Source organism: Lepeophtheirus salmonis, chromosome Z (assembly GCF_016086655.4).
Source record: "Lepeophtheirus salmonis chromosome Z, UVic_Lsal_1.4, whole genome shotgun sequence".
In the NCBI taxonomy this organism is placed as follows: domain Eukaryota; kingdom Metazoa; phylum Arthropoda; class Copepoda; order Siphonostomatoida; family Caligidae; genus Lepeophtheirus; species Lepeophtheirus salmonis.
In genome coordinates, this window is record NC_092584.1 from 15,668,933 (window position 1) to 15,692,320 (window position 23,388).

The following is a 23,388-nucleotide window of genomic DNA, read 5'->3' on the forward strand; positions in this document are numbered from 1 at the left end:
TTTAGGACACAAGTTCACAACGTTCCCGGAGACGTCCCATTGGTTAAAGTCTAGAATACCTTCCTTATCCCAACTCTCAGGTATCTTATGGGGCTTTGGAGACCTTAATTAGTAACCTGTTAGACATTACCTCACTTTAATAAGTGTAAAGAGTTCAATTCTGCCGAGTTAGGAGGCTAATTACTTGGTAATTGTGCATCACATTCTCAAAATTAAGAAATTGTCTGCCCTTATGCTGGTCTCACAAGGTGTCTCGTCTTGCTGCCTTATCCAAGGTAGGGGGATGCAGATTCATGGCAAAATTTTGATAGGCAGAATACTGATGTAAACCTATATGTCGACTATCAGGTCCTGTTTGAAGATGAAGGGTGGCATTACGTGGCCCTCACTCCTAACAACCACAAGAAATATAACTGGCTATGGGTACTAGGCTTACATGGTTATAGGAAACCTATAAGGACTTTTTGCCAAACATTTATTGTTCCTCGAGATGTATTTCTGGGTTCGAAAGAAATTTTTATCACCTAAGAAAACCAGACAAGAACCTTCACACAAGATTTCTATTTTAGTTTGATCAACGAGTTGGTTGGGGTGACCCTTTTCTCCCCTGTTTGGCGGGATTTTAAGCTGCCCCTTGGGACGTGCATAGCTGTGTAATCCTTCATTGATGACACAATGGACAGTTAAACGGAATGCTGCGTCGATGTTGAGAGGTATTACGTGGTATTTCTTGCAAGTTTTTGGTTTATTTTCCTCAACAAAGCAGGACTTTGAACGATTTTGGCCACTTCTGGGAAATCGTTGTCAGTGTATCCTCAAATTCTTTCTTCACAATTCAAATCCAATCCGTGTTTATCTATCTTTTGATTTTAATTGCACAAGATATACAAAAGATACGGAAAAGGATTCCATATTTTTATATATATATGTTTTTTTTTTTTGGGGGAAGGCATTGTTTTTTGGAATTTCTTAACAAAAAAATCCTAAAATGAAATTTTTCGAAACAATAGCCAAATCCACAGCTGTTTAACAAAAATTTCAATTACACAACTTTTTGAAAAAAAATTAAATATCAAATTTTCTAGTAAATAACAATAATTCACTAATTTGAAGGGCTACAGCCTCTCCAACCCACCCCTGCAGACACCCCTGAGTTATGTACCACTTGTAAAATATTCTTTCAAAATCTCAAGTACTCCTTGGATTCCCTCCAAGGTTCCTAAGGGCTACGTGTACCACCATTTGAGAACCACTGATAAAGTAGACTCAAGGGTCTTAAAATCTAAAACCCACATCACAAATTCTGAGCAGTCAACACAAGACTACTGGAGAATACTTGAAATAAATATTCTGTTTATGAGAGATATAAATATGCTAACGTTTTTCTTGTGTGTGTTTTTTCAGTTACCATATTTAAACATAAAAATTCCCATTATATATATATATATATATATGGCCTGTGAATACAAAAACAAGCTAGAATTATTTTTCTCAAAATTGAGACTTGACACAAAATCATCAATTTCTATCCACCAATTTTCTTATTAACCCATTAGAAGTGCCGCAAAATTACACTTTAATTTATTTTTACTATTAGAACGGAACAATTTTACTGCATTCACAAAAACCTTGATTTAAGTAGCAAAAACGAAGTGTAAAGATTTTTTGGTTGCACCCAGTAAATGCACACATAATAATGTTAACTCCTTGCAGACATCTATTCTCGATGCAGTGACCAATATGTACAAGGAGTTTCTCATCAAGGCATGTACTAGGTTCAGGGCGATGTAGAAGGCTGTTGTGGTTGGTTTGAGTGAGTCCCTTCACTATGGACCCCGTTATGTAAGAGAAAAATATTTCTTAATTACTGTATTAAATTTTTTTGGAAATATTATTTTAGTATATTTATTATTCTTGTATATGAAGTAAATCAAAAATTGGAACTTTTTTTTTTTTAAATTTTAGTTCAAGATTTTTTTTATCTTGACGCACCATATACACTCTACATTGAGAAATTTGACCCCCCCTCCTTTTTACTCCTTTTCTTCCCTCCTCCCTCACTCTTCGTATCAACTTCTACGATATTAAAACTACATAAATATAAATAAAACTCGTTTTCGTAGTTACATTTTGCACGTCAGTGAAGGTACTTGCAAAAATAATATCACCACCACTCTATTCATAAGAAACATTCTTGATTATTTACGGTAAGGGGAAAGAGATTATATTTTAATTAGGACTCAATTGTGTACTTGAAGGGGGGCGGGGGGGATCAGTGGAGGGGGCTGGAGTGAGAGGATATTCTCGGTAATAATATCTTTATGATTGGTAACTAGGTATAAGCTACGTCAACAATCCATACCACCACCCTGGCGAACATTTGTTTGGCAGACAGGAGCCTGGTTTTTTATTATTAGATAATTTGTTAATTTGTTCAAACTTGTATCAGTGAATAAATAGACGAATTCATTGTCCCAAATATTAGAAAAACTCAGGGAGCTCTCCTTGGAATCCGTGCCGAGAGTGACAACATAACAATTGCTCGAACTCTGAGACTCAATGAAACGTTTGTTTACAAAGTTTGGAGGGAATTTGAGTCCTTTAAATGTGATTTGTAGGCAACAGCGATGCAGGTTGAAGTCAAATGGATCCATGACAATTTTGAGGACTTCATCTTGCTGAACTTTTATCCTACAAAATTGTCGGATCTGAGTCTGTTGATTTTTTTTTTGCGTTGGTACGATAAAACGACAAACCAACCGAACCCCCTGTAACACCAAAGATGAACTTATGAGTATGATTCAGAAGGAATTCTAGACTTTGCTAAGGGACCATGTGGCGAAGGCTTTCGGCCTCGTATAGATACCATAATTGAGGCTGGGGGGATTTTGATTGAATAAATTTTATACAAATGCATCAAAGTTTCAAAGTAATCTGTTTTTTTTTTTAAATCTGATAACTGGTTGGAGATAATTATTAGAGCGTAGATAGTTCGCACAACCTGTATCTTTAACGATTCGTAAAAAATTAAATTTGAAGGTAATAATTCATGTTATATGCTGTAACCTTGTCACTTGATTTAAAAGATGTGAACATTGACTATATTTTTTTGATAGCAACGGAGTTATTGGAATTTTTGACAGAAATTTGGACTTTGTTTTCACAGTTTCTTTAATTTTATAGTTTACAATATCGGACAGTTGATGAATGTCGGCTTCATGAAATTTTGTCAAATGATACTTGAAACATTTCATTATGTGAGAAAAATCAAAAAATAAAATGTATTAAAATATTTTTAAAAATAATCATGTTAGTACAATTTTGAAATTTATAGAAAAAACTTACCTCTCCTTTAACATGGAAAAATATTTGAAGCTCCCTCTAGATTGTTAACATACATATTTGGTAACCATAAGAGTTATAATTTCATCAATCGTATTAGGAGGACTTGGCTATATTATATTCATAGAGTGTGTGTTAATTTGTAAAATAAATATTAATTTAAATTCCTTTCTCAGTGTTTAATTCTATCAATTAAATTGAATAAATGAAACAGAAACAGATCACATTCCTGCATTGTTTTAAGAACCTTAGTTTTTGGGTCATCTGCTGGGTATTTAATATCATTTCCTGCCCTTGAATTTTCTAATTAAGCCCCTTGTTTTAAGCGCCTGTATAAAAAAAAGAACCGAGACAAAGACCGGAACTGTTGAAATCAAAGGATTGAGACCAATAGAACCTTTGATCCGGGCAAAACCTTGGTTATAAATAGTGTTGTTTATGCCCTTAATTAGGATGAAGGACTGTGGCAACGTCCAGCCCGGTCCCATTCAGTCCCACTTGTCGTTCCTAAAAGAAATGACGTCATTGAAGGTGCTTTTCCTATTATTTTAATTATTCGTTATATAATAAAATAGATAATAGAACTAAGCAAAAATTGAATATGTTCGCAATATATAATTTTACCATCAAAATAAGAATATTCTTTTGCAAAGTATTTGCAATTCAGTTAGCCTATTAACTATGGACATTTTCTAAAAAAAATTCCAAGCATCCAAAGTCCGGAGGAGCGATAGAATCAATTCTAAGACTGTACCGTACCGAATAAAACAGGACCAATACACCAATATTTATCACTATAAAAAAAAATTCTTTTCCAAAAATGTCATAACTTTCTAACAAAAAATCAATTTCCCTTTTTTTAAAAATTATTTGTAGTTCAAATTTGGTCTCTTCTAAAAATTTTAAACCTTGAAGTAAAATAAAAAGGTTTTCTTTTTTTTCTATAAAAACCTATATATGGAATCGGGGATTTATTAAAAAAAAGTAAAAGATTACTTTTTTCAAAAAAGCTTCTGATGACGTCACTACAATATAGTTTACAAAGACGCCTCTAATCCTGGATCATCAGGAAGGGAATGGATTGCTTTTTACTAGAAAAATTAAAATTTGAATTTTAATCTAATTTCTTAATTTTTTTTCAAAAAAAATGAATGTTTGATATTTAGTATTTGAAATTGCTTTCCTAAAAATGAAATATTTTGTAAATAGCTGTAAGTTTTTGAAACTTTTTACAAAAATTTAATAAAATTATATTTATTAATGGAATTTTTGAGAAAATAGCTTTGGATTTGGAAAATTTAAAAAAAAAAATAATTTTTTTAATCTATTTTTTTTTAATTTAACTTTTATTCCCAAAAATATAAATCGTAAATTTTATTTACAAAATAATTTAATTTTTGGATTTTTTGCAAGAAAATTCCAAAAACCAAGCTCAGTAAAAATAAAAAAAATATATATGCCATATATAATCTTGCGAACGTAGCTGATCATAGCCAAGTATAAATAATTGATCATTGCTTGTTAGTTAATTCACGAGTCTTTTCAAATACGAATGATCCATCATAAGGAATAATAATTGATAAGGTTAAAGTGTTTAGTTCCCATTCTTTCAAATGGTTGACGTGTTTGCTAATTTTATTTTTATAGTAATAATTATTATATAGCATTGTTTTCATTTTTTCCCACTCTGTTAAATTTCCTTTTTTCTGTTTTTTTTAAAAACTTATTTGGAAATGATATAGTTACATAAATTAAACCTTTTTGAATGTGGATTTGATTCAAATGTTAGATGTCAGAAAGTATTTCATTAAACATTTGATTTTTTTTTTTTTTGATTTATAATTAGTAATTGTAATTCCTTTTTTTTAAGGATTGAAAGTTTAGCTTATGGGATTAAAAGTTATATTAGTTGGTTATACTTTATTTATTTTGATATTAGAGGTTGGAATTTTATATGAGTGAATTATTAATTGTTAAGAATGATGTGATTATTGTTAAAATATATTTTTAACAAAAGATTTTTAGGATTATGATTATCTTTAGGATGAATATACCTATGTTGAAGATTACAACTCCCCCGGTATATATATTTAAAAAATATTAATAATTAATTACCAACTCATGTGTGTATATGCTGCATAAGTTTCTACAAAAAAACATTATGATCTAGCCCCCTGATTAGTTTTTCTCCTCTGGGTGGACTGAGTGTACAGTATATCCCTTCGAATTGTGAATAAATTTTTCCCTACTCAAATTTATCAAGATTTTCAAAAAGTACAATTTTTTAGACTATATATGTTTTAATAGTTTAATTAAAAAGTTTTGCGCATTTTTTCGCTTTTTACTTTAGGACCAGTCAATTCAAATGGTTTTCTGGCTAATCTTCAGTTCCTGAGCAATGGAATTAGTGCTCATATGTCCGTACAACTTTTTCCCATTCTTTTATTGACATTTGCGATGATTTAGCTAATTCATCCTGAGACATACTGGCTCACTAAAGACATCTAGCGAAAAACGCTCATAACTTTTGTATTGAACCTAACATTTATTAAATACTTTATATGAACAATTAAAAATCAATGTGAGTGCCCTTGTACTCAATCTTAGGTCTGAAACCCTTGCAGGTCTTCTTTACATCCGACATTTATGTTCATTCCTTCTCCACAACAATCTTTAGCTAAACCACAAGGGAAATAACACTGGTATTCCTCTGCATGACACCCCATATTCTATATTCAAGAGGTTTGTAACTTGGTATGAATGGAGGCCACATTGAGCAGGACCAAACATTCGCCAAGTTATCTTCACACCACTTTTGAAGAATTTTCTTCTGGGGGATTCTGCTCAAGGGCTTGTGTTATTGTCCTTCAGGTTTTAAATCTTCGAAATGAGACCCTGGAGCAGGGGACAATATGATTGCTCTCATCATAATTAATTCCCACGTCAAGAAACGCTGACAGACGATTTATTATGGCCTCAATCTCAGTTTTCCTTTGTCTTATGAAGCGTGTAATGTGAAGACAAATTACGCTGCGAAATCAATTTCTAAATTTGAAGATCCCCGATCTAGTTTTGTATTTGTTCTTACTTAGTATTGAAGACGACTTCCGTATCTTCCTGTTCATTCTTGGTCCGGTCCAGGGTCTAGCCCTGCATATTAGTCCTAAAAATTAATATAGTTCTGTCTCTGATGCCGTCTCACAATTTTTTCTTTATTTAATCAGTTCTAATACTGATAGTCCTAAGAACAGACAGTTTTAAGTACGTATCCTAAGACTGGATAGAAGGAATAAAACTGACATAATACTAACGAGGGCATTTTGGGATGAGATAGTAAATAGCCATACTGTGAAGTTTAAGGAATTAATTTTATATTTTAAGGGAAAAAAATAATTTTTATACCAGTCGAAAGGTCATACATTTATGAAATAATATTTAATAGATGCTTCATTAGACATCCTTTTTGTCCATGCAACAAATGTATTATTTAAAAGCAGTCTCATCTCAAGTAAATCTTCAATATCTATTCAACGTTTCATTAAATGAGCTAGATAAACAAAACTTTTTTGTAAAATAATTCAATGCAAGAATGTATAATAAAACAAAATTCTGGGGAAATTATCGGACATATAAATCCTGCAAAAGAAGTCACAGTATGTATAACTTATATATACCAGAATAACTACTATTATCTATCCATTTTAAAAGACAAAGCATTGAAGTCCAAGGGAGGATCATAGGTGAATTAGGAAAAAAGCTTATAAACTATTAATTGAAAACCAGAGAGCATATTTTAGTAAATGTAACCTCCCTCAGAATGGATGTTGAGCTACAGGGGGTGGTGGAAGCTTCTGCAGACTCTCTGGATGTACTCGGAGTTCATGGAGGCTCATACCTTGTTGCCAGAGGTCTTCAGGGCGCGGGCGCTGTTGTGGCGTCTCCTTCAGGCCTTGAACTCCATCTGTCCTTAGATGGAACAATCTAAGGGGGCTTAGGTCTGGGCTCTTTGGTGGCCAGAAGTCTTTTGCCCAAAAGTGCTTGTTGGCATGGAACCACTTTTAGATTTTCTTGCAGTGTGGGCAGATGCTTCATCTTGTTAGAATACACAGGGAGAATTGCCAATGATGGATTTCATCCATCTAAGAAATCTGGTGTCCGGAATTTTAACGTACCTATCAGCCTTCAGCCTGTATCCTGAACGAAACCAAGGGAATACACGGCATTCCTGTTCTAGAATACTAGCCTAACATCATCCCTGAAGTAGGGTGTTTGGTGGTGAAGACATATTGGTGCTTCTCTGCTAAATCCCCAAATGTCACTACTCCATCATTCTACCTAATGAAGACGGTCAACATTAAAGGTCTTCTCATCAGAAAATATTCCAATGAGTCCACAAGGTCCTGTAGGTGGTTCAGTATCTTTTGGTACAATCCACACGGAATTTTGCTGCTTTTCTGTCAACAGATAACACGGAATAGACACAATGCAAATTGACGTTAATTGATTTTGGGTCGAGTACTAAATACGAAAAGTATACTCATGGCATTTTTGGGTCAAAAGTCTGGAATACTACTATAAAAATTGTATCACAAATTTTTTGGACCGCTATAATTGTTGTATCGCCCTCGAAGATATCAAATAGTGTTGAAACTCGGCCAATTTTTTTCCGTTCGGTCATATTGGTTTTTTCTGGAGCGGTTTAAATCAAATGATCGATGCAGACAGTGGATTAATATTGTTCTTTTTACTTTATTGACTGATATTTTACAATCCCTCTAATTTTTTTTCAGCCAGTTACGAAACGATTAAGACAGGTTCGTTTTAAGAAACAGGAGAAGAGTTAGCTATAAAATTCCACTAGCATCGATTTTCTCATGAATTGTATGGTGGAAAAACATTCGTTGCTGAAAGACTCATAAAAAAACCCCTGATAAAGCTCTTCCAGGACCACGGGAAGCAGTTTTTGGAGTCCCAGCTGTTTGTACAGTACAAGTCCTAGTTCTTATGGGACATGAGCGAGCGGAGGGATGTTTGGGTTAACTCCAAGGACAAGCTACTCTCCACTGCATGCCCAAAATAGACAAGGTGAACGACGATGTCACGATGGGCTTTACATATAAAAGCAAGGTAGTTTCGATTTAAGCCTTGTCCCTGGGAATATGTCCAGCCGAGAGACGATGATAGAGTACCTGCGCTCGACAGGAGAGCGGGTTTCAACCCTAAATAAGAACAAATATTACTCAAAGGAACGTATGCTCATGTGTTCTCATATAGCCAACGACTCAAGACAGTTTTTAATATAAAGAAAAGTGGAAAGGATCATAGAGGGCCTTTACAGCCCGGATATCAATCTCTCTGACCGATTTCTCTTCCGTAAGCTGAATAACCTGGTCCGGGATTACGGGTTTGATAACCATGGAAACCTTACACGCGGGGTTCAGCGGATGATGAAGTTAGTGTACGAAGAAGAGCTCTCCAGGCAGTTGTAGGAGTTGGAGAACCATTACCACGACATTACCAAAAAACTTTTGAATGTAATTTTTTGTCTTACTGGGACAGTCTCAATCATTTCGGAATAACCTTATGCATATTATGAGAGAGATTTTTTTTCTATATTTACTTTCATTCATGTTTTAATAATATTAAACAGAGATCATACTTAGATTATAAATATCTGGATATCCTTGAAAGTCTAAAAAGTACACAATATGCTCTAGAGTAAATACTGTATAAATATAAGATTCATAATCTCTCCACTCACAAATTATTATATGTTACTATAACCGTAAAACAAACATATAAAAATTTGACATTTAGATATCCTTTAAATTTGAAAATAACTATTCTTAATTAATTAAAGATTGGAAGGACTTGTAAAGTTTCACTATGAAGGTAGGCTTACGTATTTGCAACATATTTTATAGATTGGTATTTCTATGATGTAATGTTTAGGCTTCTTAAATCTCCAATTATGAGAGATGTAAATACCAAAGTAATCCTCCAACACTTTAAGACATCATCCATCCAAGTCTTAAGATGGTAGATGATTATTTAGGCTATTGCATTTACACCTCTCGTGATCTGATATTTAAGAAACATGTGCCGGATATGCCCCTATAAAATGACACTTTAAAAAAATATTGAACGTTTATTGTGAAAAACCAGTTACAACTTTAATTTTCAAAGTATGCGCCTTCGCTAGCCACATATTTGCCCTATCTTTCAGGCAATTTATGGATGCCTTTCCAAAAAAAAATTACTTGTCTTTGGGTGCAAACCAGCCATCAATCCACTTTTTGGTTTCAGCATGAGAATAGAAACGTATATCATTACGTGCGTCGCCCACCGATGAAAACAAGTGACAATCAGAAGACGCCAGGTCTGGTGAGTAAGCTGCATGAGCAAGAGGTTCCCAGTTGTACGATTCAACAAGCTGATGGGTGGCTATAGAGCGATGCATTGGTGTGTTGTCATCAAGGAAAATTACCTTGTGTTGCCTGGCTTCATGTTAAGGCCTTTTTGGCGTATATCTTGATTCAAATCGGCCAATTGTTGTTGGTAGGGATCACCATTAATAGTTTGACCGGATTGTAGAAGATAATACCATATGACACCACGTCCCAGAACACACACAGCAATGCCGTCTTTCCATGTTCTTCATTACTCACGGCAAAATCACCACTTTGGAATTTTTCAAACAACCTGAAGCACTGTGCTCTGCTTAGAGCCTGCCCACTATAAGCCTTCCACAACCATTTGATGGGCTTAAAAAACGTTTTTATTCAATTGGTAACAGAAAATCAATGATGTCCGTACATCGTAGTTTGTAGGCACAAAATTAGACATTTTTACGAGCGAAAAAAGTGCATTGTTGAATGAAACTATACAAACAATTAATTAAATATTAAAATAAGCATCCTATTTTTGGATCGGTTTATAATGTCTAATTCGCGACACCTCGGGACCAATAGCTGAAGGTCTAATTTAATAGACGCATACCTAGTATATATCTAAATTAATGACTGATTCTCAAAAAAGACATGTTCAATAGAGAATAAAACATTTTCCACTCCTCTTCCATCTCCCATTTTTATATTCATTATTGGAGTGGATAAATAATAAAAACCCATAAAATAGATTCTTTGAAACCTCAATAATTAATTACAAAACTTGTTAAATAACTCAGAAACTAATGAAGTATCATTCTCCCCCAAAAATATTGGCTAAAGTAATTATATGATAAATTGAGAATTTAAATAGAAAATGGAGTATAAACAAAATGTTACGAGGATATTTCAGTCTTTGTGATGGAAAAACACGCCGAGAAAGTAATAGAGGTTGTATTAACTTGTCTCTGAAATATATTTTTATAATTTTTTGGTCTCTTTACTGGGCATGAGCATTGCTTACTAATATATTAGTTTGTTTATAAAACGATCGAAAGTGGTGGCTCTGTCTTGCTCCTTGAGGGATAATATTATTTAATTTATCAAAATATTTTTTAATTCAAAATTGTATTTAGGAGGCAAGAAAAATAAATAAAAAGGCACATTGAATTCGATCTTAAAACCCTAGGTTTTTAAATATTTCTCCAATTTGATCTAGGAAAAAATTAGTTAAGGAGGATCCAAAAATCCATTCGCTATTGAATCGAGTTTTAACACTATTCAAAAGTAAAAAAAAAACAATTTGTAGAAAACCCCTAAATAGGGTTTAAACCTTGGGGGAATAAGTATGAGGTAAAAAAAGAAGTAAATTCATCCCAGGGGTGTACTGATATAATATGAACGTAAATGGATTTGGAAATAGAATAAGTTTCATGTAAATAATATAAAATATTCCACAATTATTGTTGTATTAATGATTTAATTAATTCATTTGGATGAACAATTACATTTGTTGCCAGAATCCTTATTAACTTCAAGAACTGATCAAAAATGCTGGTTAAGCCACTAAAAGTGGAAACATTTCCGAGACTTCCTACAAAAATGAAGACTAATTTTAGCAATTTCTATTGCGTAAACAAGGGAAGCTGCCTTAATATATTAAGATATTGGAACATGTGTTGCTCTTTGTAATCTTAAATGTAACCTCGATCAACTTTGATAATGGCATCAATGTTCCCCTGGAACCTCAGAAAATTAGTAATAATGTAATTGATATTTATGGAGTTCCAATGCTTATCAATAAAGGTTGAAGAGCTTCGAGATTCGATACACCTGTCCACAGGCACTCGAATTTTAGCCAGAAGGAAATGTTCAGCGGGTTTGCATCTGGTGAGTATGAAGGCCACAATGTGTCTGCCCTGAATAACATATTGGTTCCTGAAAATGACTTTGTAACCTTTACTGAGTGTCCCGGTGCAACATTTTGTTCAAGTAGCTCATTTCTGTTTTAAAACTTCTCCTTGAATCAGGAGATCAACTTAGCCCTCAACATATTCAATTGGGTTAATCCTTTCCTCTGTTTTGAGCCAAATGAGTAGCATCGCCACTCTATTGGATGCAACAAACCTCAGTCTGGTGTGAAATCTCGATATCTCTTGAATAGGTGCACATAGACTTGAAAAGGATTGGTTTAGGAAGTTTTCTTTAATTTCTTTGTGTCCATTATGTCCTTTTTCAAGGAGACCTTCGTCCTCTCCAATGCTTAGGACTTGCCAACGACGTAGAAGATGGTCCAACTGCTTGGAGTGCTGGAATTAAAATTCGACAATCATGTCTAAGTGTCTTTTTCTACTAGTGCGTTAGGTGGTGAGCTCAGATTTGTTTTGTTTTGTAACTAATTGTTTATTCTTTAATATATTAGAATATGAGTTAGTTTCAAAATCTCATATTTCATTTTTTATTCAATTCGAAGAAATCTATTTCACGAGAATTGGAATTGTTAGATTTAGGAGTTGATACTTACATAAATAAATTGCTAAATTATTTATTAATTTAAAAAGACCTTTCCAAAGTTTGATTCACGATTCGTTGGGACATGGTAATGCCTTTTTTCTTTATAGAGCCCAGGTACTATAGTCAAGCAGGTGGCAGTTTCTTGAGAACGGAGGCAACATTGACTAGGGGATAAATTTGACAAGTTTTTTTTACACCACGTTTGACTTTCTTTTTTGGCGTTCTGGCAAAGGACCGAGTAATTCAAGAAAATATAACCAGAGAAAGACTACTGAATCCATGACCACCAGGTACAGATCTGTGCTGATCTTAAGGCCCTATGCTTACGAAAAAGTCCAAGAAGTCGACTGTCCTTTTGTCTTTTAGCTTTTTGATCTTAATAATGATATCCTTGGAGGATTGGACGATTGCGTTATAACTCATCCCAGTGTTGATATGAGTTCTTTTACCCTCCATCTCAGTTGTATTTTGTCTGATGAATAAGTTTGTTGTTTCAGGCGTATTATTTGTGGTTATTACTCCACTAGTTGATATTATTGGGAAAATCGGTATATTATCATCTAATAAATACAACCAATTCATTTCACTAACTTAGTACCAACTTCTGAGTATTGATTGAGAGACTCTTTCAAAGAACCCCTCGTTTAATATTCGTATAAGCATGCATAGTACATTTTCTTGAAATGTAGGAAAATAGGTAATTGAATAGCTTTAAAATAATTATGAAGAAATTTACAGTAAATTTACTAATTAAGATGTATTAATAGTGATACCAGGTGTAAAGAATAAAACAAAAAACAAAACAAAAAAACACTTACTATATGAAATTTCAAGAACATATTTTTCGGGAGTCCTTTTTTTCAGGGATACAAAACCAAAACTTACACAGGAATATATACTAGGGAAGTATCAACACATTTGGAATCGGCTCCATACTGCCGATTCCACAAAGCACCATAAATAATAAATAATTATTTATAAGTAATATTTTTTAAATTTTAATCATTTTAAACGGTGAACGAATTAAAGAAGTGTAGAATCATAGTTAGGGATGGGATTAGAGGGTAGAAAGAAGGAGGGTGCCTTATGGTATCACTGAATTAAGATATTTGTTGAAATCAGCTACTTTTTATATGATTTTGGGGGTACCAAATGAATTACTACAATAGCATTAGGGCAGAAAAAAAAAAATACTTAAATCAATTATTTTTGTTGGATTTCAATTTTTTTGAATTATTGTATATATTCATGACAATCAAGGGCTTATATGTCGGTCCTACTCGATGATATCCATTATTTTATACACATGTTCGAGAATTGACCTTCCAGAGTGTGTAGCATATTTGGCATCCAAATTAGGGGAAAGGAATTGACAGAATCCTTATTGTGCGTGATTGCCTGTTATATTATCAAAACCATAAACACGGTTCACATTTTAGCCGTCAGGCTAGCGTATATTTGCTCTTTTTTGAAGAAAAACTGTAAAATATGGCGTAATTTACTCGATCCTGGTGTCTATTTTTGACGCCCCTCAACACAAAACAGTGGCATACAATCACAAAACTGTTGATCAATTTTTTTTAGAACGAAATCTTATCTTTCTAATACCTTCTAGCGATACCAATCGCACTTATAAAAACCACTAAAGCCATCTATAGAAAAAGTAATACTTTTAATGCAACTATTATTTATTTTATTTTTCAATTTAAAACAACGTTCACCAAGGATGCGAGAATTCTTACTTTAGAGGGCGAAGTTAAATAATGAACAAAAAAGGACAGAAAGAACACACACTACCATGTGTTTTTTTTTTTTAATTCTAAAAAAATTTCTCAAAATATCGGTACTAATTTTGATACTGAAGCTGGTACAATTTTTTTTGGATGGTACCAAACTTATTTCAAAATATTTTCATAATTTAATGCATTTTTTCTCTTTTAACAGCAATGATTGTCTTCGTGTGATTTTAGATTGCAGAACCCAGTAATAGGCCCAGTACTTTACGTGTATGACCTAAGGGCAGGGGTGTGGTGTATTTATAGATATTAGAAGTGGTCCATAATGATAAGAGAAGTTGCTACTATTTAATTTTGTGTATCATTCAATGGTTTAATATCCCAAATATAATATAATTGCTATGAAATTGCACACGATAATATTGTCTTGTTATGAAATTATTCAAAATCATATTGCTTGCAATGATGTGGCTTTACAACAATATTATCACCTACAACCACTTTGTCCTACAATCATAATTTACAGGACGATTTTACAAGGCAACAATATGACATCAACGATTTTATCTGCAGGCTTTTTACCACAATCATTTTACAGTTAACAATTTAAACCATCTGATCTAGGATCTAGGAAATATGTTGACGTTTATATACGTTTTAAAAGTAGATTTCCTTCTCTATGTGCAACCCATGTCCAAACTCACAAAAACTGATTTCAAGCGAATAATTTTTCCTTGTCCACTACGCTAGGCGTCTCTTGTTATTTAGAACGACACACACAACAAAAAGTAAACTATATTCATAGGACTTTTTTGGACAAAATGACCTCATTTTGAAACCAATTTGAAATATTTAATAGATAGGGATATTGTAAACTGAGCTTTTTATGCCTCCATTTAATGTCTCACCTTTGCATATATGTGGTACGTCAAATTAAAAACTATTTTGAACAAATATTATGATATGAATGAATACAATCTGGCCCTTAGGTTGTGTAGAACTGCCGAATCAATACAGTTTTTCCACCAAGAGCTCTTCACTGAGTATCCAGGACTCCTTCAAATATCCTAATACGCCCCCAACCTACGGATGGTACATGTCAAATATCCAATAAAGACATTTTCAAGCATCGTCTTTACTATAAATCCCTTCTTTCTTGAGCTCCATAGTTCTATGCTTTTGTCAGGGAAGTGAGGCAGACTTCAAGCAATTTTTGGTTACTTATTTTTTTATCTGGCATATTTATTTATATACTATTTACATGTTAAAATTGTTTTTTACACTTTTATCTTTGTTTTAAAATCTTTTAATATTCTTTCCGAATATTTATTTCTCATACTAAGAATACTATTATCATATTTTACTTGCAATAACTTTAACATTTACTATCGCCCCTGGTCGAAATAAATAAATAATGCACAAAAACGGTTTTTTTTTGTGTGGAGGATATGGTTATGTTTGCTTTAAAATAAAATTGACAACCAATAAAGCACGCCAATAAAATTTTACTATTAAAAAACAGTCCATTTAGGTCCACTTCTAATGATATTATATCTTAACGATTTGATGATGGATCTGCTAATTACATTTTCGTACAGAATCTGTTTTTCAAAAGTTCTTGATTTGAATTTTTTAGTGATACATTTTAAGGAATGAGTTACTTTTTTATTTAAAAAAAAAATCACTAATCCGGAGGCAAGACTATTTAAATGTTAAAAACAACTATTTTAAAAGGAATTTGTTTAGAAATAAATAACAGCTCGGGTTTATTCAATTGTTAATAAATCAAAAGATATTTGTTAAGAGAAGGAGTTATTCACTAAATAATATTTACTTTTAAAACGTACAATTCAGCCACATTATTAATTTTATTTTAATTTTAATATTCAGAAATTGCTTGAGGTTACGCCTGAAATTTTTTGAAATTTCATGATAATCCATGCAATAATACAAATATGAAAAAGTAAACAATTGTCATTATATACACAGGGTTATTCAAACGTTTTAAAAGTATTATTCTACGTGATGATTAATCAGACAAAGTTATATTTAGGAAACAGTATGAATAAAAGTTTTAGACTATATTTCGTAGTTTATTTTATATAAACTACTTATTCAATATAACTGCTGTTGTTCGCGGGTATATCCGAAAATAAGATTGGAAAAAGTTCCATGCTGAACTAATGTATTTTTCCATAAGTTCCGTTCCTCCGTCTTCCTTGAAATTGGGGACGATTAGTAAATTGAAATTGAAACTGGGACTCTTTATAATCCTAAATAAGGTAAAGATTTTCAATTTATATAAAAATTAACTTTCTTTCTTAAGCTATTTCGTGAGATTTATTACAAAAAGTTTAAAATACATACAAAGGTTTTCTTGATAAATTAGCTGGAGTTTTTGTTATTTGCATTTTTCTCTCCAGTCTTAGATGAGGACGGAAAGAGACAGCATAATTTAGATCCCAGCAATTCTTCGTGCAGGGGGAGAGGGGGGAGAGACTGCTTCCCAAGTGGATTTATCCAGACACAGAGGTTGATAGAGAACGCCAACATCATACAAAAGTGTCTAGAAGCGGGTAGGAAGAAAATTCTTGATCCAGAATTGACCTTGAACCTTTTGGAGACAGGCCCAGCCAAATCAATAAGAGCTCATACATCAGACTTGGATTTTAATGAGAAAAAAGTGAGAAAAATAGTGAATAATCTCTGTGGGAAGTTAGGGAGGAGAAATCGCTTCTCACGGCAAAATTGGTGCAAAATTTTCTGAAGAATAATATTGACTTCTGTTCCGCGGAAATGTGGGCCTCATATAGCCCTGACCTTAACCCGTTGGACTTTTTGTTCTGGCTGTCCAAACACTGTAAAATTCGTCAAACGAATATGGATGCTTTGAGGGCCTCTGTTGACAAGTGCTGGGGTACCATGGACGTACACTTCATAAAGAAATGCTATCATTGTTTATGAGGAGGCTAACGGCCATGATTGAGGCTAAGGGAAAATACATTGAGTAAGTTAGTTTGTCAAGGTATGAATATAAAATTTAAACGAAAAAAAAATTCAATTCCTACAGGTTGACACAGAAATGCATTTGGTTTAAGTATTGCATTCCCATGTAAAAATTAAAAATCTGCACCTGTTAAAAAATAATGGAGGGTGCTGATATTTGGACTCGATGAAGGCCATATCGATTTTAACCAAAATTGATTTTGTCTTTTAAACATTCCTCATATTTTCGACCAATATGTATTGAACTTGCTGCAAAACGATTTTTTTGTTATCGGAGGATTATTCCTTGAACCAAAGCAGGATAACAGGTTTTTATCCATATCCCATTGCTTCTCGTCACAAAAGGCAAAGGAGAGCTTCCAACATTTTATCAGACCTCTTTATTCTTTTGGCTCGTATACTCTCTGAGTTTCTGACCGTAATGTAGAATAAAAGGTTTCATCTTCAAGTCATTTCGGACCAACCTATACATTGATGGCTGCAAAACTTCTATTTCTGACACCAATTTGTACATAAATCGTCTACGGTTCAGATAAGTTATTCATTGGACCTTTTCGATGTTCCTTCAAAGCCTTGCTGATATTCGACATCTACTTTCTGGTTTGTCATCATAGCTACCAGTTTTACGAATCTTCCGGATCGTCTATTTAATGGTAATAAGACTGAACGAGTCACTTAGGTTCTGGTAAATTTGCAACAACGTCTTTCCTTCGTTTTTTTTGGTGTTGATCTGGGATTAAGGCAAAGTCAATCAGATTGCAGATTGATAGATTCATCACTTGAAAATCTATGGTCAATTTACAAACCCTTCGAACTTATAAATCGCCCTGTATATTTATTTATAAATATATCAACCTTGTGCGATTTCTGCATGAAAAAAATCGAAATCAAATAAATATTACTGCTGAACAAACTATTTAAAAATGTTTTTTCTTACATATAAGTCGCATTTTCTCAAGATTTGTGGATCTAATAATAAATATCAATCCATTTTTAAAATTAACATAAAAAATTGAATGCAATAGGTATATTCATATGTAGATCATTGGATTTGTTCTTACTCGAAACATTCACTCAAACTTATCGAAAGACAAAAAATACTCAAAAAATTCCAGGAAAGACCAGATTTGATACAAAACAACTTTTAGATATTCAAAATCCGTGCGTCTAGCTCTAATATAATTATTTATTGATATAACTTAAGGATTTATTGTTGGCGGATGTAGTCAATAGACTTGGGATTTTTGAGCAATCTGGGAATCGCACACAAAATTGTGCATTCAACATTTTGATGAGAAATTGCTCATTTTGACCATTTGTTTTTCTTATTTTTCCAGTCTGCTATGAAATAATAATGAAAATTTGGATTCTCCTATGATTACACATCAGCTTAGATGATATTTTTATCACTATTATTGGTTTATATAATGGAATAAGGTGTTTTTTATATGAGGGGGCCACATTCCCCCATCAGCTAATTGGAAGATAGGAAAATTTGTGGCCATTTTGACAACCAATCCTTCACGTTTTTCCTTAATATTAATGAAGAAGGATAATATTGTTATTATTAATTTGTGATTGTTTAGGTTATTCTCCTTTTTTATTTAGTTCTGTGCCACTTGTAAAATATGAGCACAAAGTATTTTTAGCTCCAGTGACAGGGGCGTTCGCAGGATTCTATTTATGTATGTATATATTTTAATGGGGGGCTTGATTTTTGGAATGTTTTTTTTTGTAAAGAAATCCAAAAATAGTTTTTTTTTTAAATCTCAAAAAACCATATCTATTCCCAAAAAATTATGTTTTTGGAACAAAAAAATAAAAATCTAAATCCACTACTTTTTACAAAAAAATAAATTTTTCTCCAAAAAATTTAAATAATAAAATTTTTCGGAAAAAAAAAATTTATTTACTTTTTTGGGGAAATTTTTTAAAGTTTATAGTTTTTGACAAAAAATTAAATTAAATTACAAATATTAAATTTTGAAAAAGAATAATTCAAATTTTACATTTTTTATCATTAAATTAAATTTCAAATATTAAATTTTTTGAAACAAAATTCAAATATTAAATTTTTTGAAACAAAATTCAAATATTAAAGTTTTTGAAACAAAATTCAAATATTAAATTTTTTGAAACAAAATTCAAATATTAAATTTTTTGAAACAAAATTCAAATATTAAATTTTTTGAAACAAAATTCAAATATTAAATTTTTTGAAACATAATTCAAATATTAAATTTCTACTGAAAAAACTAAATTCCCCAATTTTTTTTTTTTTTTTTGGGTGGGTGGGAGCTTCAGCCCCTCCAGCCTACCACTTGCAAATGCCATTGATTTATATTTTCTTGTAAAATATTATTTCAATATCTCATGTACCCCTGGAGTGTCTCCAAGTACCCCAATGGGTACGCGTAGCCCCATTTGAGAACCACCAGTATAGTTCCTCAAATGGCTGTCCTCAACAGTCCTGATGTTGCAAGGAAAATCTATATAAACTCACTAAATTGAGCAAGAATCTTTATTTCTAAAATGTCTACATTAGAATCAAAGTTTTGTCAATGGAAGACTGTAAATATCCGAAAATACTACCTCCTGAAAAGGCTAAGCCTTAGCAAATAAAGTAGATTATTTAAATCTGAACATAAAAATGATCCAGAATGTTATATCTAAAAGAAAGTTTTTTATATTTATAAAATTAAGGAAATATAGTTTGTACATTTTCCAAAGAGTCATAATGCGACAAAAAAATAACAATATATAAATATTGAGGTTCATAGGTTTTAAAGGTCTATGAGGGAGGTACAAAAATAAAAATAAATAAACCCTCACAAATGGAGAGAAATGGCAAAATTTGTTTGGTATCATTGATTTATCACATAATGTTGCTATTATAGATTAAATATATTGACCATAAAGTTGCATATTAATGTACTAGTCATTTTTCATATGTGATGTTGAATTATAATGATACTAAATTGTGATAAAATCCCGTTAGATCCCACCACAAATTTTAGAAAATCTATCATATTGTGACGTCATCATATAACTTCCAATGCTTATAAGGATAACACTCACTATACGTACTTAAAGCTTAATATTATACAGTGATGTAAATCGTCTGTATTTTGTAGCCAGTTCGTTTTTATTTTGGAATTGGTAATCTAAAGAATGAACTTTCTTTTCCCTAGAAATAATCATTGTTATTAAACTCCTGAGTCCTCATTTTCCGTTCCTAAATAGATTCAATTATATTCAAAGCCTTATTGAACATTTGTGCGTGCTCATGAAAGACGAAGTGTAAACTTGAGGATTGTTGCATAGTTATAATTGTAAGTCCTTGTCGGACTGAGTGTGGAATTGGAGATCGACATCAGAGCAATTCTAGCAAATTTTCTTTTTTATATCTTTTTAGACTTCTTCTTTTGTCACAGCTGATTGTAGTTGATCATATGAAACGTCATGAGGATTATTCTTTCTGTCTCCCTAAACATTCTTCAATTTGTCTGGGGTACCAAGTTGATTTTTGGCTTCTTTTTATTTAACATGCCCATTCTACACTGGATTTTTATCCATGCTTATTATAGCAATAATATGATTTAGAACATAAAATATGAGATAAATTGTAAAAGTCACGGTTTGTTTATCCTATTCTAAAAAGTCAAAGTTTAATAGTTCAATAATCAATCAATTGTGTTGCTCAAAATAAAATTTGTTCTCAATGGCACGTTTGTAAAGGGGTAATAAATGAAAAAAGAGAAGATTCTCAATTGTTTTTAATGTAATTTTTCTGTGAAAAGATGAACACTATATAATTTATTAGCCTTGGTCATTAGTTCACCAATTTGATTGCTTGACAATATTCGTAGGGTTGCCTAAGCCCTTCTAAAAAGTTGTTGTATGATACCGGGTGTTTCTTTCTTGTAGTTTCAATCACTCATGAGCTCATCATTATTTAACCAATATCTATATTAACAAAACAAAGTTTGTATTTCAGTCTACCTTAATATAGGAAAACGAGCCATTGGGAACACTCTACCATAGTGTTCCGTGATGTAAATCATATAAATATATTTTGATCTAGGAAATAACAACGTTGTCGTATTAATGAAATAGTGCGGGCGTGTGCAAATAATATCAAAGTTGCATACAGGTTGCACCGTATATAGAGCTCCCTGATGAAGATCAAATAAATACTTTTTAAATAAAAGATAATAATGTAGACGTATTAAGGAAATATTGCGCCTCTGTGATCTACATATAACAACGCCATTGTTTCTGTTCGTTTTTGTTTGTAGACTCTTATTCCTGTGGATTTCACTACATGTTTAAGATTTGCACTAAATATGAAGCAGGTTTGTTAACATGTTTTTTGTTTGGTTTTATAAGTGAGTGCTCTTGGGACTAATGTACTCATCAGTCATCCGAACATATATACATTTTTCTCAAACTTTAATGATTACTTTTCATTATTGAGGGCAGATGAATTGATATAAGTATTGAGTAGTTACGTATGAGTGTGCGTATATAATTGGAGAGTAGGGCCAAGGATTTATTGAAGAGTTATCTCCTATATTATTAAATCAAACACTGTATAAGTTTGCCCACACGTCATACTTTTCCTTTCTATATCGAAATTGGAGACAGCGAGAGAGGATAGTTGAAATTCAATTAGTCAAGCGTAGGGACGCGAAGTGAAGGAAGAATATTATTGGGTGAAGAAGAGAAGACGCGTGAAGCGGTTGGATCTCGACTTTTCCGTATGGTTCTGTTAATTAGGACTTCGAAGTGTCACGAAAACAGATGGAAGGTCTCATTGTGTGGAAGACATACTTAAATAAAGACAATAATTCAACTATAATAAATTAAAAACAGAGTATATTCATAAATACATAACTAACAAATTTTAAAGTTAACAAAAAATATCTGAGTTACAAAAGATGAAACAGAAATGAATCAACATGTAACAAAAAAGAGAATCACAAGAATATATATAAAAAAATAACAAATAACACTAAAATTTATAGAAAACAACAGATAAAGTTATATATAAAGCAGTTCAAACTTCCAATTTGTTTTGTTTGTAATCTTTTGGAAAGAAAATGTTTCTATTTTGATCTAAAGCTATTGAACAATTCCAATTGGGGAATAATATTTCAGATATACTTCTTCTCCTTCTTGGATGAAAGTAATGGGTATCATTGTGAGGAACATATATGCTATCAAATCCACTGAGTCATGAAACAGAAAAAGATAAGGTGGAGCATGAATGAACTTAAAAAAAATAATTGAAAAATATGAAAGAAACTCATATTTGATATTGGCTCATAATGTTGTCAAGAATTCTATAAAAATGACTTATATCCTTGAGACGCTTCCTCCAAATAAAGTCGTTGAGAGATGTCTGGAAAAGCTCTCTCACTGTCTTGGCATACCCTCAAGATGACTCCACAAAGACTCCATCGTCAGAGTATGAGCTGCAGTTAATGGATCAACAAAGTTATACTTATGCACTAGAGTAAAGTGTGCTATAATTAATTCATTCCCCAGGTTATGATAGGCTGTTCAATCCTCAGAAATGAGGGGTGTTACAGGTAGAACATGGTCAGGAATGATTGCTAATAATTTTGCCTCTGTACGATCTTCAATTTCAACTAGAAAGCATTCCCCACCGACCCTATAGACACCTCCAAAGACTCAATGCCCTTCCTGGAAACTCCTCTATGGTATTTAGTCTTTCTTAATTTAGATTAATCTATTTCTACTGTCCTACCATGCCCCCCCCCCAATTTTAACAGGATTATCGATAAAACATTGAGAACAAATGTCTCTATGAAAATTATACCAGTCGATAACTATTTTAACAGAGGTACCAGTTTGTCTCACTGTTCCAGAGACAGGGATTTTGGAAGCCCAACATCAAGGTAGCTCTACTAATTAGCAGTGCCTTAAATTACTCTTGTCAAAGAAACTACACTTCCGAATCAAAAATCTCTTACGGTACCCACTTTCCGTGCAACGGAAAATTTGATTGCCGTTTTGTGATTCTTTCCTACATGACCTCTGGCATTCAAAGCAATCCATATTTCTTCTCAACAATTCACATTTCTGGAGCCATTCGATGACGGTGTCGTCGTCGCAAGCAATGTTGTTCGCCAATTCCGTGATCTTCATCCTTTGAAATATAAATTCCAAATGACCAAGTGAACGGGAAATTTCTCATTGCAAATATGCCCGGCAAATATTATATTACTTGAGGTAAGGGAAACCAAAGGGGAAAACCCCTGCTACGCGGTGCAGGGAGAAAACCTTATTCTTGTGAAGGGAAAATCCATATGATGCAATCCTATTCATGATTACATGGATGTTCGGATATGCTTGTGGCCAGATTCACACAACAGGTG

At 32.6% G+C, this 23,388-nt stretch overlaps 1 protein-coding gene across 1 annotated transcript in view; it reads left to right on the top strand.

Annotated features, from left to right (window-relative positions):
- Positions 1 to 2,127: 2,127 nt before the first annotated feature.
- Positions 2,128 to 23,388, top strand: part of LOC121130290 (inactive dipeptidyl peptidase 10) — a 463,275-nt gene continuing 442,014 nt past the window's right edge. Inside the window, exon 1 of the mRNA XM_071893684.1 lies at positions 2,128 to 2,207. The gene's annotated coding sequence lies outside the window, so the exon portion shown is untranslated. The remainder of the gene's footprint in view (positions 2,208 to 23,388) is intronic.